General features: G+C 43.1%; 1 non-coding gene across 1 annotated transcript; it reads right to left on the bottom strand.

Annotated features, from left to right (window-relative positions):
• Window positions 1–7452: 7452 nt before the first annotated feature.
• Window positions 7453–7559, bottom strand: LOC148790166 (small nucleolar RNA R71). Its single transcript, XR_016079007.1, has one exon. It is a non-coding gene; the product is annotated as a small nucleolar RNA R71 (small nucleolar RNA).
• Between the last annotated feature and the right edge of the window lie 6779 nt (window positions 7560–14338).

Genomic DNA, 14338 nt, shown 5'->3' with positions numbered 1-14338 from the left:
AAAACCAAGGAGGCCATCTTCCCCAAAGAGGTTTCCAACCTTTCTGACATGCAGTCTAGTGAGCTTGGCGACAAAGCTATGCACTTCCTCATGATGGCAAGTTTCCAACTTCCTCATTGTGCTATTCTTGAATTGTGTTTTTATACTTAGCTTCTATTTTCCTTTGTAGATGAACACCATGGTCCACTCCCTTGTCAAGCAATCTAAGTGATATTTGGTGAGGGCTAAAATTGACGAGGCAGCGGCAGGCGAGTATCAGTCTCGGGTGGAATGAGCTGTAGGAGTCATCGGCCAGTTAAAGACGAGCTGATGAACAAGAGGAACCGTAACGGTGAGATGGAGCTTCACGTCAAGAAGCTCAAGAAGGAGTTGCAGGAGAAGGATGATCACCTCGCTAAACGCAAGGCCCAATTTCTCGACAAGATCCAAGCTTCCAAGGTCCGAGCCATCGAAGAGTTCAAAGTCTCCCCAGACTTCTTACAAGAGAGGGAAGAGTTCGAAACTAGTGCTTTCTGTCAAGGCATTAAACTTTGCCAAATGTTGGTGAGGTCAGCGATGTACCCTGAGCTCAACCTCTCACCCATCAAGTCCTTGGCCTATACCAATCAAATGTCAGATCAGGTCGATCTGGAGCCCAATTCCAAGGATGAAGAAGATGGGGTAAGTGAGGAAGCTGAGGTCGAAGTCGGTGTGGATGTTGCCGAGGTGGATGCTACCGAAGGAGAAGCTGCCGTCGTGGTTGGTGATGGGAATGAGGATCCCTAGAATGTCTGAGTCCTTTTTGCCTATTTTCTTGGACCCCCTATAAATGCGTAATGTGCCAAGCCTCCGAGCTCAGCCTATGAAATTTTCCTCTTTTTTCTATGACAATGCAATCACTTAAGCTCAATGAAGTAAACTTTTCTCACACCTCGTCTCTTTCTTCTTTCGAACCTAAACAAAAAATATACTAAGTATGGGATTAACCCGAGGTGCCTAGGTGCTAGAGCAACTAGGCATATCAAACTGCCAACATCATTGCCAGGTCGGCATAAGAGGCCTTTATGGTAAAAGTGACTTACCATACCCTTTAAGATGTAGTTTAGCCAATGTGCCCCCATAATGCAGATCGGCTCGACCAGGTTGCCGAGGCGGGTGGTCTTTTATACTTAGTGAAATTTTGAAAAGTTAGTGGCATTGTAGATGCTGAACTCTTGAGCTCAAAGGTAGTTCCTCCTTAACTTATCAACATTTCAAGCACAAGGTACCTGCCTCCCCTCCAACATCTCGAGCTCGTACGTTCCTTCACTGATCACCCTTAGTACTTTGTAGAGACCTTCCTAGTTCAGTCCTAGCTTACCTACATCGAGCTCAGGTACCATAACTTTCTGAAGTACTAGGCCGCTAACTCGAAAGTGGCATTTCTTGAGTCGGGCATTATAGTATTGAACTACTCGTTACTAGTAGGTCACGATCCAAATATAGGCCAGGTCTTGGACTTCTTCCACTAGGTCGAGGTTCGCCCGTGGCTTGTCGTCGTTGTCCTCCTCGTCATACGCCTCAAACCATAAGGTGGGCAACTCGATCTCAGCAAGGATGATTGCCTTCGTTCCGTATGTCAGATTAAAGGGGGTTTCTCCAATTGCCATTTTGATCATAGTCTGGTAGACCCAAAGAATGTTGGGCAGCTCGTCTACCCACAAACCCTTAGCTCAGGAAAGCCGAGCTTTATGTTTGTAGAGGATTGCCCTATCCATTACCTAGGCCTATCGCTTGGGGATGAGCTACTGAGGTGAAGTTTTGCTGGATCCCCATCTCGGCATACCAATTCTGGAACTTGATATCCTCGAACTGCTTCCCGTTGTTCGATATCAGCACCTTTAGGAGTCTGAATCTGCACACTATGTTCCTTTAGAAGAAATTTTGTACATTCTAGGTTGTGATTTACACCAGTGGCTCAACTTCCACCCACTTTGTGAAGTAGTCAACTGCCGTGACCAAGAACCTTCTCTGCCCGGTCGTAGGTGGGAAGGGACTGAGGATGTCTATCCCCCATTGAGTGAATGACCATAGGATGGTTAGGTACTTCAGGTCAGTGGTAGGTTGATGTGGCATGTTAGCATGCCTCTAGCAGTTATAACATGTCTGAACGAGTTTGAGTGTGTCCAATTTCATCATAGTCCAGTAATAGTAGGAGAGCGTGAAAGACCTGTGGTACAACTACTCTCCAATGATGATGTAGCGAGCTGACTGCCGCTCTACCCTCCGAGTTGCATTGCAGTCTGTTAGTAGGGTCTTGTGACATAGATATTCAATGAGTGAATCTATCCACCTCGATTCTACTACCAAAATAGGAGCGACCTCTTCTACCACCCTCTCTATACTTGGTCATGGTAGGTCTTCAACATAGACCATTCTCCTTGTGATTTTTGTTGCATTGGATAGCTTTGAAAGAGCGTCGGCCTCTATGTTCTCAATCCTCAGTATTTATTGAATATACCAAGAGTGAAAGTTGGGCAAGATTTCTCACACCTTGGCCAAATAGGCCGACAAGGCAGGCTCCCGGGCCTCATACTGCCCACTCACCTGGTTTACCACCAGTTGAGAATCGTTGCATACCACAATGTGTTTTGCACTGACCTCCTTTGCCAAAGTCAGCCCGACTATCAGTGCCTCATACTTTGCCTCGTTGTTTGATGCTTCAAATTCAAACTAGAGGGCATATTCCAACTTCACCTCGCTTGGCCTGTAAAGCAACAAACCAGCTCTGCTTTCACATTGGTTAGACGAGTCGTCGACATAGAGGATCTAGGGCTCCTCATTTCAGGCCGGGACTCCCAAGGCTGGGATAGGTGCTACACTGGTTGATGCCTCCAATGTGATAGCATGCTTAGCCACTCCAAGGGTCGGCGTGCTGAACATGCACTTGGCGACAAAGTTGGCCAGGACCTGTGCTTTAATTGTTGGGCATAGCTCAAACCGGATATCATACTCACTCAGCTCGATGACCCACTTCATTAACCTTCCCGAGACCTCGGGCTTCTAAAGAACATGCCTCAAAGGCCGGTTAGTTAGGACTACGACGATATGGGATTGGAAGTAAGGGTGCAACTTTCGAGCTGCCAAAACTAAAGGCCAACTTCTCAATGTTGGGCTACCTAGTCTTAGCTGCATGCAACACTTTATTTATATAGTAGATGGGTCGTTAAACCCTGTCTACGTCTCTAATTAGTACCGAGCTAATCGTCACTTGCCGAGAGGTAGAGTTTTAGCTCGTCTTCGGGTTATGGTCTGGTTAGTAGTGAAGGTGAACTGAAGTACCTTTTAAGCTCGTTGATTGCGAGTTGGAACTCCTTATTCCACGCAAAGTCCTCGTTTTTCTTTATGGCCTTAAAAGAATGGAAGACATTGCCCAGCCAACTTATACATAAATTGGTTTAGGGAGGCTATCCAACCTGTTAATTTTTGTACATCCTTAATTGACCTAGGTGGTCTTATATCTAGGATTGCTTGGATTTTATACAAGTTGGCTTCGATGCCATGTCATTGCACTATATAGCCATGGAATTTGCCCGATATGACCTGAAGACACACTTGTTCGGGTTGAGCTTCATGTTAAACTTTCTTAGAATTTCAAAAATAGAATTTAAATCAGATATTAAAGAGTTTGAAAATTGGGTCTTTATGACCATGTCATCAACATAGGCTTTGATTTTAGTGTCAATTAATGGTGAAAAAATTTTATTTACAAGTTGATGGAAAGTTGCTCCAACGTTTTTCAATAAGAAGGGCATTACTTTATAACAACACAAGCCCAGTTCAGTTACAAATCCAATCTTTTCTTGGTCTTCCAGGTCCATTTGGATTTGGTTATAGCCAGAGTAAGCGTCCATGAAACTTAGCAAATCGTACCCCGAGGTCATACTTACCGGGAGCAAGAAATTATCCTTTAGGCAAACTCTATTATGGTCGGTGTAGTCGATGCATATGCGCCACTTGTCATTTGCTTTTTTCACAAGCATTGGGTTGACTACCCAACTCGGACACTGGACCTCTCTAACAAAGTCTGCTGCGAGAAGCTTCCGATCTCCTCGTCAACATTCCTCCACCTCTCTTGGGAGAGGTTCCTCTTCGTCTGCCTGATTAGTCTAACTATAGGGTCCACATTAAGTCTATGAGTAATGACAAAGGGGTCTATGCTGGGCATTTCTAGTACCAACCATACCAAAGCATCTAAATTATTAAGAAACTTACCAGTTGTGACCGAAGTGGTTCTACAAGGTGAGCTTTGATCTGGACCGTCTTCTCAGGCTTGGTGTCTAAGACTAGGACCAAGACGATGTCCTCCATTGAATGGGCTCTTTCATCGATGTTCTCAGGAAGCAGCTCCAGGTTGACATCTTCTGCTAGTTTTCCCTTTCCTTTTAGCGACACCACGTAGCACTTGTGCGATTCCAGTTGGTTAACTCGTACTACCCCTACTCCATAGCATGCAGGATAGACTAACCTAGGATGGCGTTGTAAGGGTACGGAGTCGCGATCTCCAGGAAGTTATGCTCAAAATAGACTGAATTCGGCTCCAAACATGCTATGACTAGCACTTTAGTCCGGCCTAGATGCCTCATCATGTCTCCGTTGAAGCCAAATGAGTAAGACATCGACTAGATGTAGATCCTTCCTCTCAAGTTTCATCTTCTAAAAGGTGTCTAGAAAAAGGATGTCGACTAAACTTTTAGAGTCAATCAGAATTCGCTTTACCTCGAAGTCATTAATTATCATTTTGAAAATGAGGGCGTCGTCGTGTGGATAATGGATCTACAAGAATCATCCTTAGTGAAGTAAATAACTTCCTCCACACAAGGGCGCCTTGGTAGGTTCTCGTCCTCGTGCTCGAGCTCCCAGACTGAGTTTTTCCCTGCCGCATTGATGCATCTTTCCACAATCGAACCTCCGGTGATCATGTTGATCACTTTGCGAATAGGCCTCTTCGGTTGTGGTGGGTCCCGAGGTGGGTGATCTCGGTCTTGGTTCCTGCTTGACTATGGTACTTCTCTTTTCTAGTTAGCAGGTCAGCTCCAGTTGTCACATTTGATGAACCACTTCAGGTAGCTACGACAAATCAACTCCTCGATCTTGTCCTTACGGTTTCTACAGTTTTCAGTGTCGTGGCCTATATCACAATGGAAGTGATAGTACTTATTCGTGTTCCTGTTGGTGGGGTCGCCTTCATCCTGGTTGGCCATCTCATGTACTACGCCGTTTTTATTTGCATCAAAATTTATCCTCTTTTGGGATTGAGGGTTGTGTAACTCCGGTTCTGGACTGGAGGGGTTCTTAAATGCTGGCCCAATTTGGAACTCCGGTGGGGGGACCTGCTTCTCCTTCTTGGCGACCTACTACTTTATTTGGAACTCCTATGGGGGGACCTACTTCTCCTTCTTGGTGACCTACTTCGCCTGTTGTGGGGTGATCGACTTCTTCTCTTTAGTGACTTACTCTTGCGCCACTGCTTGCTGCTTCCCACCTCTTCAACTAGCTTCCTCTTCTTGGTCAACTCTAATTGGGATCCCATCACCTCCTCCGCCTTGGTGAACTTGTCGGCCTAGTGAAGGAACTCCTCCATGGAAGATGGAGGGTTCAACTCAACTTCCCAACGCAAGTCGAGGTGGTGGACGCCATTGACCATTGCGGTGAGCTGGACTACCGAGTCAAGGTTTGGAATTTGGAGGTGCTCCAAGGTGGAACTCTTGATGTAGTCTCGGAGCTTCTCGTCTAGTCATTGGACCATGTTCAGTAGGCAAGTTGTTGACTTCAGACACCTTTTGCTAGTGGTGAAGTTCATCGTGAAAAGATCTACGAACTAGTTCTAGCTTTTGATTGAGCCCCCGACCAGTCTCGAGTACCACATCCGAGCTATACCCAAAAATTCGTTGGGAAGGCCATACACAAGCTCACATCATTTTCTTGTGAAGCTGCATCAGGGCTTGGAAACTATCTATGTGGTTGACCAGGTTTGTAGTGTTACCGTAAGACTCCAGGCTCAAGGCTTTAAAGTCCTTAGGCTGTAGGGCCGTAAGGATCTCAAGTGCAAGTGGGGAGGTGCAGGTCACCATCTATGCCGCTGGACAAGTAGCAACCTGGCTCACTGATGAGACTTAGAAGAACCTTATTTTGTCTCCTTAATTTCATCCTTTTACACTAATTTAGCACTTAAATGCACTCATTACTCTTGTATTTCGATTTAGGGCAATAAAGAAGGCAATTGGAAGGAAACAGGCCAATTCGGGTGATTTTGCATAGTTTCGGCGATAGTCAATGATCTGGGCCTAACTCACAGTTCCGGACTCCGAATTGGGCAATTCAAAAAGCATTAGAATAAGAAAGAAAGGCCCACAACTATCTCAATTATTGTTATTTTGGTTTAACTGTTTTCACAAATCTTAATGCTATCACTGTTTAACATGGAACGCTATTGTACCCAATTGAGTGGTGATAAGTGTTGATCGAATGCTGGGTTTGGTCAACTGAATTAGGAAAACACAAGGTTTATTATGGCTATCCTAATAAATCTAAGGTTAAATGCTTGAATTGCGAGAATGCTGAAGTGTACCTAGGATCGATGGTCAATCGATTCAACCCGAACCCTTGAACCAAAATTCGGTAAGACTGATTTTCTCTTGTTTGTTTAGTTTGTTATTCTTTTAATTTTAGTTATTTAATTTTCCCACACAATTACTTTACCCATTCGGCTAAGAGATTATTGATTTGCTCCCTGTGGGATTCGACCTAGAACCACTTTTACTGCAAATATTTTATTGTGGGACTAGTAATAATTTTGAGGGCTTCGACAACCCGTCAAAATTTTGGTGCCGTTGCCGGGGAGCAACGTTAATTTCTTAGCTATTACCTTCTTTTTGTTAACCTTCTTGTTTTATGACTCGTGCTTCTCAACGAGGTGAACTCAAGTATAACCCTGAAATTGAGAGGACCACCTGTCGGTTAAGGAATGTGGCTAAGCAAAGGAATGATCATTCACCTAAAAGGGTGAACACAGATCTTGATCTACTCACTTGTGATTTTCCCATCTTTGAAGAAGTAGTAAGAATGGCTGACAGAGAGAGGACATTAAGGGAGTTGGCTGCACCAATTATGACCCAACAGCACTTATGCATCACGTACCCCACTCTTGAGGTAGCCTTTGAACTCAAATCTGGTTTGATTCAATTATTGCCTCTGTTTCATGGTTTCCCAGGTGAGGACCCTCACAAACATCTAAAGGAATTTCATGTCGTCTGTTAAAGCATGAAACCCCACGATATGACCGAGGACCAGGTAAAAGTCATAGCCTTTCTATTTACTTTAAGAGATAAAGCAAAGGATTGGTTGTATATTCTCCCTCCCGGTTCAGTACGCACATGGGATGAAATGAATAGGATATTTTTAGATAAATATTTTCCTGCATCCCGGGCTGCAAATATAAGAAAAGAAATATGTGGAGTTCGGCAGTTTAGTGGTGAGACATTATATGAATATTGGGAAAGGTTTAAGCAACTTGTTGCTAGTTGTCCCCACCACCAAATTCCTGAACAATTGTTAATCTAATACCTCTATGAAGGGCTTCAGCCCATGGATAGAAGTATGGTCGATGCAGCCAGTGGAGGAGCTCTAGTGAACAAGACACCTGAAGCGGCTAGGGAATTAATCTCCAATATGACCGAAAATTCTCAGCAATTTGGTACAAGGACAGAAGGTACCATTAGAAGGGTTAACGAGGTAAGCCATGCAAATTTAGAAAACCAGATTTCTGATTTAATTGCCTTGGTTAAGCAGCTCGCAGCAGGACAGTTACAAACTTCCAAGGTGTGTGGTATCTGTTCGATCCTAGGACATCCTACGGACATGTGTCCATCACTACAAGATGGCCCAATGCAGCAAGTCAATGCCGTGGGAGGATTCCCGGGCCAGCCTCAACGAAAGTATGATCCTTACTCCAATCATTACAATCCGGGGTGGAGAGATCATCCAAACTTTAGCTACGGGACCCAAGGACAGCAGAAATATCAGCCCCAGTTTTTCAGTCGACAGCTCCAGTTTTCAACACCCATCACAGCGCAAGGCCAACCCCCGAATTCAGGTATGTCTTTGGATGAAATAGTTAAGGCTCTAGCTACTAATACTCAACAATTTCAGCAGGAAACGAGAGCTAGCATTCAGAATTTGGGGAACCAAATTAGCCAACTTGCCACTTCCATCAGCAAGTTGGAGGCGCAGAACTCCGGGAAACTACCCTCACAAACGGTAGTTAATCCGAAAGAGAATGCAAGTGCGGTGGTGTTGAGAAGCGGAAGAGAGTTGCAGTCCCAACCAAGTTCACCATCGAAGGCAGCTAAGGAAGAGGAAGGACAAGGGTCAAACGACAACCCCATTGAGGTAAAATCGGACCCCCCTCTCCCTAAGGTTACTAATGTTGTACCACCTTTTCCTAGCAGGTTGGCAAATTCAAAGAAAGAGGAATATGAACAAGAAGTGTTAGAAACCTTCAGGAAGGTGGAGATCAACATTCCCTTGCTAGATGCAATAAAACAAATCCCTAAATATGCAAAATTTTTGAAAGAGTTATGCACTAACAAGAGGAAGTTGCGAATTGATGAAAAGGTAAGAGTGGGAGAGAACGTTTCAGCCATGATCAAGAGGACCCTGCCAGAAAAGCGTGCTGATCCAGGTATGTTTACCCTACCCTGTGTGATTGGTAATAAACGAATCGAGCATGCCATGCTGGACTTAGGTGCATCTATTAATGTCATGCCATACTCGATTTACTGTGCATTGAGACTGGGTCCTTTAAAAGAGACTAGAGTTGTTATTCAATTGGCTGATCGTTCTAATGCATACCCAGAAGGGATTGTTGAGGATGTATTAGTGCAGGTTAACGATTTGATCTTTCCAGCTGATTTTTACATCCTGAAGATGGAAGAAGACATAGCCACGAGTTCAGCCCCACTTCTATTAGGTCGTCCATTCATGAAAACGGCCAAGACCAAAATAGATGTGGACGAGGGTACCCTCTCCGTCGAGTTTGATGGAGAGATTGTAAAATTTAATATTTTTGATGCAATGAAATATCCTAGTGAGTGTCATTCGATTTGCTCTATTGATACTATCGATTCGATTGTGCAGGAAGTCTTTGGAGAGGAGGACATGGATGATGAGCTAGAATATAAGGCACAATCAGACAGGGAGGAGGAGATCGATGCATCCTATGATACTCTGGAACCTGAACAGGAGGTAAGGACTTCTGATGTTCAATCGAAGGTTTCTCACACAAGGCTGCTGCCCTCTGTTTTGCAAGCTCCAGAGCTGGAACGAAATACCCTACCTGATCACCTAAAATATGCCTACTTGGGCGAAAAAGAGACACTGCTTGTGATCATTGCAAAAGGGTTGACTGAGGAGCAAGAGGAGAGGCTCATCAAAGTCCTAAAGGACCATAAGGAGGCGATTGGCTGGACCCTAGCCGACATAAAAGGGGTCAGCCCCTCAATTTGCATGCATAGGATCCTTTTGGAAGATGATGCCAAACCAGTTAGAGAACCACAAAGGAAACTCAACCCGGTAATGAAAGAGGTAGTAATGAAAGAGGTGCTTAAACTGTTAGATGAAGGGATAATTTATCCAATTTCAGACAGCAAGTGGGTAAGTCCTATTCATGTTGTGCCTAAGAAAACTGGGATGACTGTAGTAAAAAATAAAAATAATGAACTAATTCCCATGAGGGTACAAGGTGGCTGGCGAATGGTAATAGATTTTTGAAAACTCAACTTGGCCACTCGAAAGGACCATTTTCCCCTACCCTTCATTGATCAGATACTAGAGAGGCTGGCAGGTAAGGCTTTCTTCTGTTTTCTCGATGGATTCTCTGGGTATTATCAGATTGTTATTGTGCAGGAGGACCAAGAGAAAACGACATTCACTTGTCCATTCGGCACCTTCGCCTACAGACGAATGCCCTTTGGTTTGTGTAACGCTCCGGGCACTTTTCGAAGATGCATGATGAGCATATTTTCTGATTTTATTGAAAAATGCATTGAAGTGTTCATGGATGATTTTACTGTTTATGGAGATTCGTTTGATGATTGTTTGAATAGTTTAAGTAAAATTCTGAATAGGTGTGTGGAAACAAATCTTGTCTTAAACTATGAAAAATGTCATTTTATGGTGAAGGAGGGTATTGTGTTGGGAGATGTAGTTTCAGCCAGAGGAATAGAAGTCGACAAGGCAAAAATTGATTTGATTGTGAGTTTATCTTACCCTACAAATGTTAGGGAGGTTCATTCTTTTCTTGGACATGCAGGCTTTTATCGCAGGTTCATCAAAGATTTTTCAAAAATATCCCTGCCATTGTCCAGTTTGCTGCAAAAAGATGTGCCTTTCGATTTTGATGATGAGTGCAAGAAAGCTTTTAACAAGCTTAAAAATTTATTAACCATTGCACCCATCATTCAACCACCCGATTGGAACTTGCCCTTTGAGATCATGATAGATGCAAGTAATTATGCAGTAGGGGTTGTTCTAGGGTAGCGAATAAATGGGAAGAGCCATGTCATTCACTATGCTTCCAAAATGTTGAATGTTGCACAGAGCAATTACACAACCACAGAAAAAGAGCTATTAGCTATTGTGTTTGCCTTAGACAAATTTAGGTCATATTTGCTTGGCTCTAAAGTGATTATTTTTTCTGACCATGCAGCTTTGAGATACCTACTAGCAAAGAAGGAGTCGAAACCGAGGCTGATAAGGTGGATACTCTTGCTCCAAGAATTCGATCTAGAAATCAAGGATCGAAGGGGAGTTGAAAATTCGGTGGCTGATCACCTAAGTAGGTTGGTGAAAGACGAGGACTCTTCTCCCATTTGTGAGTTGTTTCCTGATGAGCAGTTGTTCCACATGAGAGGTATGACTCCATGGTATGCTGACATTGTGAATTACTTGGTCACAGGAATTTTGCCTAAAGACCTTAGCAGATCCATAAAAAATAAAATCAGGTATGAGGCGAAATATTATGTATGGGATGAACCCTACCTATGGAAATTTTGTTCTGACCAAATGATTAGGAGATGTGTCCCTGAGGAGGAGCAGATGTCGATTCTAAGGTTTTGTCATAATTATGCTTGTGGGGGCCATTTTGGGCCAAAGAGGACTGCTCGAAAAGTCTTGGATAGTGGGCTGTATTGGGCCACCCTATTTTGAGATGCCTACTTGTTTTGTAAAAACTGTGAAAGATGTCAACAAACAGGTACACTATCTCGCATGAATGAGATGCCCCAAACCCCCATTCTTATATGTGAATTATTTGATGTTTGGGGCATTGATTTCATGGGACCCTTTCCCCCCTCTTGTGGTTTTTCTTACATACTTTTGACAGTCGATTATGTCTCAAAATGGGTGGAAGCCAAAGCCACCAAAACTGATGATTCTAAATGTGTTGTAGGGTTTATAAAGTCTAACATCTTCAGTAGGTTTGGCATTCCTCGAGCCATCATAAGTGATCAAGGGACCCATTTTTGCAATAGAACAGTTGAAGCCTTGTTGAGAAGATATGGGGTGCAGCACCGAATTGCCACTGCTTATCATCCCCAGACTAACGGGCAAGCTGAAATTTCCAATAGAGAGCTAAAGTCCATCTTGGAAAAGACGGTGAATCCAAGAAGGAAGGATTGGAACCTACGTCTAGATGATACTCTCTAGGCATATCAGACAGTTTACAAGACCCCAATAGGTATGTCCCCTTACAGGTTAATTTTTGGCAAATCTTGCCACTTGCAGGTGGAAATTGAACATAGGGCCTATTGGGCAATCAAGCAATGCAACATGAATATGGAAGAAGCAGGGAAGGAAAGGAAGCTCCAGTTGCAAGAGCTAGAAGAGTTGAGGTTAGAGGCATACGAGAATTCAAGAATCTACCAAGAAAAGACCAAATCATTCCATGACAATGCACTCTTAAGAAAACAATTTAAAATTGGACAAAAGGTCTTATTGTATAATTCTCGACTTCAACTAATGCCAGGTAAGCTGCGTTCCAGGTGGATGGGTCCGTTTACTGTGACTAATGTTTTTCCCTATGGTGTAGTAGAGATCAAAAGTCTCGACACAGGTAAGATCTTCAAGGTGAATGGACATCGATTGAAGTTGTTCCATGAGGATGCAAATGTCCCCTCTACGGTAGACATCTCGTTGGACATTCCACGGTATTCATTGGATTAAAGGAGCAAAAAGAGGACGTCGAGCATAACGACGTTAAACAATTGCGCTTCTGGGAGGCAACCCATTATGTTTAGTTAATTTTGTTATTTGGTTTTGATATTTGTGTTTAGCAGGAACCTCAAAAAGCGAACAAGGAAGTACCCCCAAATCCTTATACTTTATGCATAATCACATACATTGGGGACAATGTATAACTTAAGTGTGGGGGGATTAGGGAAATCTGATGAAAATTTGGGATACCTTACCGTCTTGAAATTTCTGCTCCCGGAAACTTATCCTAGAATGATTTCAACTTATCAGGAATCATGTGCTTAGGCTGAATAGATAAGATAGGATGCAAGCATGACTAACTAAATCTTTCTTGGCTGCATATGGTACCTCATGATTTTAATCGATCAATACGCAAGATGCATAAGGGTTTGATTGATTTTCACATAATTATCTGTCAAACATGGGTTGATTATTCTAGAACTTGCTGTGTTAGGCATATAGAGACCACGATCAATGAATTCATGGATCAGGCAATGAAACCCCATTGATTCGTGTGAAAAAAAAAGAAAAAAAAAGGAGTTTGAAAATAAAATCGTGACTAATGTGAGATGGAGCATAAAATGCACTCACATATAGAAACAAAAACAAGTGTGAGATGGAGCATAAAATGCACTCACATCTAGAAACAAAAACAAGTGTGAGATGGAGCATAAAATGCACTCACATCTTGAAAAGAAGGCAAGGGTGAGATGGAGCATAAAATGCACTCACCCTAGAACCCCAACCCCATTCTCACCTTCAGATCCTAGGAATTCACACTAAGTGGTGGAGATGTGATACATAGCAAGCTTATGGAAATAAGCACACCTTGTTTTGATTCAAAGAAAAGTAATTGCATCTGGCTGAATTGGTTTGTTAAAAGCAATGAGAACCCGTGCAGTCCAAGGAGTTTCAGCCCTAGAAGGCTTGCCTCCTTGACTATCGATTTAACTTGAGACCATGATGAATGATGATTTGCGATCACTCTTGGACAAGAAAAAGGGGAAAAGAGATGAAAAGGGAAAGGTTACCAAGACTGGACTGAATCATGCATTGGACCAGGCCTCGTGGAAAGGAAAAGAAGAGAGATTCATTAGTTAGGTTCTTCTGTTTTGCTTGAATTTTGCCTTGCTCGAGGACGGGCAAAGTTTAAGTGTGGGGGGATTTGATGAGACTTAGAAGAACCTTATTTTGTCCCCTTAATTTCATCCTTTTACACTAATTTAGCACTTAAATGCACTCATTACTCTTGTATTTCGATTCAGGGCAATAAAGAAGGCAATTGGAAGGAAACAAGCCAATTCGGGTGATTTTGTACAGTTTCGGGCCTAACTCACAGTTCCGGACTCCAAATTGGGCAATTCAAGGAGCATTAGAAAGAAGAAAGAAAGGCCCACAACTTTACTGTTTTGGGTTTTAATTGATTCGGCCCGCATCGAGTACGAAACTGGGCCCGAAGTTGGAGCAAATTCGTAGCCAAGCCCATTTAACAGCTGAAGCCCAACTCGCAGAAGAACCTGGAAGCAGTCCAAGTAGCAGAGAAGCCCAACTCGGATGCAAAAGTCTAGAGTTCTAATTCGAATGTAATCTCCCAAGAGGGAGAGAGTCTTATTAGATCTAAACTTTGAATGTAATCCTATAAGGATAAGAAGGTTGGGGATTAGATAAGAGATAGGATAGGATTAGTTCAAAGAAGATCAAGACTCCCTAAAGATAAGATGATCTCCTAGAAGGAGTTGGAAAACAGCCCTCTCCTTTGGCTATATAAAGAGGGGGGCGAACCAGCTCTAGCATCACTCATTCCAAGATCCAAGAGATCATCAAGAGGCCAAGAAGCTCAAGAAAGCAATTCGGCTATGGAGAAGAAAGGCATGGAGATTGCGCAGATCATGAGTAGCTAAGCTTCTTTTTCTGGTTCAAGGGGGGAGGTTCAATTGTGTCATTGTGAGGTTCTGTAGTTAATTTATTTTCTTGCTTTTTAATTCAAGTATTCATTGATTCTTGTGCATATTTTTATTGGATGTTGATGTTAATTAGTTTAACAAACTGAATTAATGTTGATTTTCCT

The sequence above is a fragment of the Nelumbo nucifera genome, chromosome 7, assembly GCF_055504915.1.
Source record: "Nelumbo nucifera cultivar China Antique chromosome 7, China Antique-T2T, whole genome shotgun sequence".
In the NCBI taxonomy this organism is placed as follows: domain Eukaryota; kingdom Viridiplantae; phylum Streptophyta; class Magnoliopsida; order Proteales; family Nelumbonaceae; genus Nelumbo; species Nelumbo nucifera.
This window is presented reverse-complemented; position numbering and strand designations above follow the sequence as displayed.